This window comes from Saccoglossus kowalevskii, chromosome 1 (assembly GCF_978046115.1).
Source record: "Saccoglossus kowalevskii chromosome 1, keSacKowa6.1, whole genome shotgun sequence".
Lineage (NCBI taxonomy): Eukaryota > Metazoa > Hemichordata > Enteropneusta > Harrimaniidae > Saccoglossus > Saccoglossus kowalevskii.
Window position 1 is genome coordinate 25,433,024 of NC_140641.1, and position 5,740 is coordinate 25,438,763.

The 5,740-nt window shown below is 32.7% G+C and overlaps 1 pseudogene; it reads right to left on the reverse strand.

Moving 5' to 3' along the window:
* Positions 1 to 296: 296 nt before the first annotated feature.
* On the reverse strand, positions 297 to 5,213 carry LOC144346068 (uncharacterized; annotated as a pseudogene).
* Between the last annotated feature and the right edge of the window lie 527 nt (positions 5,214 to 5,740).

Consider the following 5,740-nt stretch of genomic DNA (forward strand, 5'->3'; position numbering starts at 1 on the left):
ATGTTTGTTTTTATTATTAGATTCCATATTTGGAATTCGCATTTCCTTATATGATAGGATTAAAATACCCCTTATTTTATCTTGTATGTAGTCATGCACTCTGCAACTTAGTATGGTGTTATGGTGACAGATGTATAATAATATTATAATAATATGCAGCTTTCTAATCGGTGGTTTGGTTTCTGACCTACTTGATCTTTATGAGATGGACTAGAAACTGAATTTGTAATGTTTGTTATAAACCACAAAACTGTGATGCAAGATATGTTTATTAGTTCGAAATAAAATTTATACAATCACTGTGAATCTGCTTCTACCATTGCCTTTAACTGGCAATATAAATGCTTTGCCTGTTCTGGTGTTTTTGGTGGTAAAAGTTTGTAGCACTTCATTGCATGGTCAATGTATTCATCAATCTGCTCATCCCCTACATAATTCGGTGTATGTGCATGATGGCGAACTTCCTCTGTGGTTACCGGTTGAATCATATCTCTACCACCTAGAAAAAAATAAATAAATAAAATAAAGTTAAACTTGTCATGAGACACGTGGTTGATTGACAGTGATTGATAAGATTTCCATATTTGTAGATAATTATCAAAAAAAAATGTTTGAGTTATTGTAACCACACAACGAAGAACAGTTTTTAGTGAAATTCAACAAATATCTTTAAATACCTGCATCTATGATATGCAGACTAAATAAAAATCGAGGAATGTTCAGAAAGAACTTGTGTGTGTACTAAGGGTATTAGAAGCATTAAGTACAAATAAGAAATACTGTATTTACTATATTAGAAGCACATCTCTAATTCACATAAATTGTGTTTATTGCATACAAAATCTTTGTGTCTTATTTTTTCCACCAATTTTTCCTCGTCGCAGATGCATGTGCATATTAATGAGGTAGACATGTGGTATGTTAGTCATATATCTGCATGTCATCTGCAGCAGTGCTTAATGCATTACACTTATTTACTACTATTTACAAATTTGGCAATCACTAAGCTATGTATCAAGTTTAATTAATATCTGCTAAGATAAATTAGGTAATTAATATGCACAAATTAAAGTATCTACATGTGTGTAAGTTAATACCAATGATTTTCAAAACCTTTCAAAATTTGCTCTGCATTTTGAAAAGTATGGCCAATCTAAGTTAAACATTGCATGCAAATAAACAAGTGAAGGTTTAAGAACAACGTTTAGAATCCATAAAAAAAATTAACTTTGGCTTTACCTGATAATTCAGGACAGTGATATAGTATATTAGGAATACCACATGGTACATGAAGCTCCTTCTGATGCCTGATTTTTCCACTGTGTTATCACTTGATACAATTCTATTTGTAGTATTTCTAAATAGCAATGGCGAATTAGACACCTAAAAACAAGACAATGCAATGCAATGCGAATTTCCCAGTTCCAAGTTAAACACCAATCTACACAATAGACTGCTAAAGAATCAACCTCATGGATAGAAGACTTCTGCTGTCTATCTTCCTAAAAAATGACAATGTACTGTGTCATTAGCTAATTGTTTTGGATAACTTTAACACAATGTTCTTGTCATATCACAAAAAGGTAGTGTATAAGGCCGTTGTCATAGCAATGAATATTGAAAACCATACAAAGTTTAAGAACAAGCCATGCTTTGTGTTATTTACCCCATAATACAATATCATTTCCTTGACACATATTCAAACTGGGACACTTGTTTAACACAACTACAGATTGAAAATTATGGTAATCAAACTATATTTACTTGTGTAAATGATTTCTAGAAGAAAACAACCTTTCTTCAACCATTGATGCAAAATATTGACGCCACCATTCAGTCCAAGAGCGCAAAAGGAATGACCAAAAACATTCTATTCTCTAAATGAATAAATGAAGATAAACTAATTAAATCAGCAAATTGATTTAAAATCACAAATGTTGATTGAATGTATGGTGCAAATATATCAATAAATAATAATAGCCAATAACAATTGTGTAGAGTCCTAATATTTTCTATGGTGATTATACCAACTTTGATTTAAAATTATTTATTACCTGATTCGCAGTTGACTTCGCATATACAAAGGAATTTTCTCTAGCAAATTGGTCACTTCCATCTTGTCGTAAAAAAGCTTGTAAAGCTGCCACGGTGCCATTCTCTGTTCCTGGGTCCGTTCTGATTTGCAAAGGACATCCTGTTGTTCCCACGTGTCACAGTAATTACATAGTGGCAATAATCTGTTTCAAATGTAGTCTCTAACATTGATAAAGTGATATAGAATCAAATCTATAAAGTCAACACACAATACTGTAATGTATAGCGCATTAAAACACCATTTTATGACGTCATTGCCTCAGACATGAGGGGGGGGGTATTCACTTAAATATAGGCTTGAATAAATCTTGTAAATTTTTGAGGTTATCCCTCCTCCTTGCCCTATTTATTAAAACTATAACAATCTCTACCAGGGCCACAATTGATGAGGAGAAGGGCAAGCCACGCTCATTAACCTTAGACCCTTATAAAATCAAAATTTACTCTTTGGGAGGTCATTATGTTCTTTGTTTAAATAAATTTACTTGTGAATAGAGATTTACATTATCCTGTAATAATGAACAGCTACAACATCATAAAAACCTCAAATTCAAATAGTGGGGATTTATAACATGCAATAATGAGCAGAATGTTGTCGTATTATACATTTAAACATGTATGTTTCATTTCATCCACACAATTGAGGTAGTAATGGGCAATAACGCTAGGGTCACTGTTTGTGCTGGCTGCCTTCACCCATAAATTTTTTCTAGAATATCTGAAATTGATAAGATATTTTATTTTACCCAATATATGCAATACATTATAAAAAAGGCATGATACACACAATATGTACACATATATTGTTTGAGAATTGTTAACAAAAACTTACCCATCTATACATCCACTTATACATACACCATATGGCTTCAGCTTGTCATAACTATAACAAAGGACAAGATCCGTGGTACATCGTGGCCATTCCACGATGTAAACTCGTTCTTACAATTAAATAAATACAGCATTAGTATATTAGGCCCATGTTATATGATATTTCAATTGTGTACATGCGACGCAGATCTTAATATATTGCCAAATATTTTGATTTCAATTATTTCCATGGGATAGCACATTTAGTATTTTTTGGCAAATTTTTAATTCATTATCAGTATCGGTGTGTTTAAATTTTCGAGAAATAACATTATGGCATTTTATGTCTGTCAAATAACGCCAAATAAATACATGGAATCATTAATTACTAAGGACCTGACGTAGAATTGGAAATTACTCCAAATAAACAAATGTCCAATTCGGGAATAGTATATTTAGTTAATGATGAAATAGTAAGGCGCCACCAGACGGCCTGGCTTAGCAAGTACGTCGTGTTTCTCTCATCAAGTTGATGCTGATGATTGTGCACACAGAAAGCCGCTCATCCCACCATTGGATGGCGATACATCGTGTATGTGGTGTTTACAAAGGACGTGAAGATGATCCGTGGTACATTGTGACCAATAATAAAATGATTGGTTGTCCAATTGTAGGCGTGTCTTTTATTTCTGTGCTAAATGTGCAACACCATAGTCCCGCCATATATTTTTCATGGTTGTTCGAGGGACTTCGACCATACTCGTCTGCACCAGAATCGCGAGTTCTAAGTTTGGTTTACTGTGTTGGTAAAACCGCGCAAATTCATTTTACCGCCACTTTACACAGGGGTTCATACAGACACCAGTCAATTCCGTTACCCAATGGCTGAAGCAATTTCACATCGACCAGATACGCCCCAAAACAGATGACAATATTTTACAGGATCGGCCAATGCGCATGCGTATAAAACAGCTGGTACTAATATCCTAATAACTTATTTTGCACTCGTACATTGCAAAATACATATTTGATTAGGTTGGTTTGCCATCAAGTACCATCCTATGGTACCCACTCATATATCACCAATACCATAGTACAGAGTTATGTTAACAGCGAGTCAAAAATAAGACGAATATACTAAATTTTTATTTAATTAATTGTAAGGATGAGATTACATTGTGAAATGGCCACGATGTACCACGGATCCGATAACTACATTAGATAGTATAATGTCATGTAATATATTGTAGTCGTTCTCATGTACTATAAGAACCATAATCTTAAAGTCATCCTAGCCAACTGCCCCTCTCTATCATATAAACTCGGTATCAATTCAGTTAGAACATATGAAGTAACACTCACCCATCCATATGCCATGTTTGATTAGGACCCTGTAAATGAGAAAAGTATGTTAATGACACCAATATTTCAAAGTCGTGTTCAGGTACATCATACAAAATTGTTCCTACAGTTCAAATGTCAAGTATACATGTCTAATTTCACAGAAAGTTATACAATTACCACACTACGACACAATCCTTTTTTGAATCGTTTCTTTGACCTCATCTCAACACCTTCTGGGTCCAGAGCACGCATTAATTTTGCAATAGTTTGTCTACAGAGTTTAAATTGCTATCTAACTATATATTACAAACACAAAGTATAATGATGTTAGCATGTAGCATAATGATGTTAGCATATAGTATAATGATGTTAGCATGTAGTGTAATGATGTTATCATACAGTACAATGATGTTAGCATGTAGTATAATGATGTTAGCATATAGTATAATGATGTTAGCATATAGTATAATGACGTTAGAATACAGTATAATGATGTTAGCAAACAGTTTAATGATGTTAGTATACTGTATAATGATGTTAGCATACTGTATAATGCTGTTAGCATATAGTATAATGATGTTAGCAAACAGTTTAATGTTAGCTTACTGTATAATGACGTTAGCATGTAGTATAATGACGTTAGCATGTAGTATAATGATGTTAACATACAGTATAGTGATGTTAGCATACTGTATAATGATGTTAGCATGTAGTATAATGATGGTAGCACAGTATAATGATGGTAGCACGTAGTATAATGATGGTAGCATATAATGTGACATAACAGTCACATAATTCTTTCGAACAGGAGAAACACTCCTTGGTAGTGATAATAATGTGGAATTGTGTTCTTCATTATTTATAAATTACTTATTGGTAAAAGTATATTAACAATAATAAAGTAATAATAATAACAATTACCTAAATACATTTAAGCTGTATTTTTGTTTCACCAAACGCCACATTGCTCTATAACCTAATTTTGATGAAGAGCCATTAAGTTCATACTGTGAAAAAAGATGTTCCAAAACTAACATTATTTTATTATTCATAACATTATTTAAAATAAAAATAGTTAGAAAGATTCTGGATCCATTGTTATTCCAATTGAAAAAAACACATTAGGTTCATATTATTAATGGTTCTGACCTGGTGTTAATCATCGAACATGCAAGTGTTCCGCTAATTATGCGTGAATTGTCAAAGACTTGACCATCGAACGCGAGAGATCAAAAGATTGTACCGTCATAAATGGGGTCTGTTAAATCATCTGACGCTAAAGTGTATCACTCGTACAGGCCGGGAATATTTCACAGATTTAAAACCTTGTCTTCAGTATTTTTGAATAAATTCATTACTTAATGTATATGACCACTTAAACAAACTAATTAATTGTAACCCATAGACTAGAAACCACTATTGTAAACAAAAATTACTGTAATACTTAACATTAAAGTTACCGTTTGTCACAATATTTTTTTATTGTGTGGAC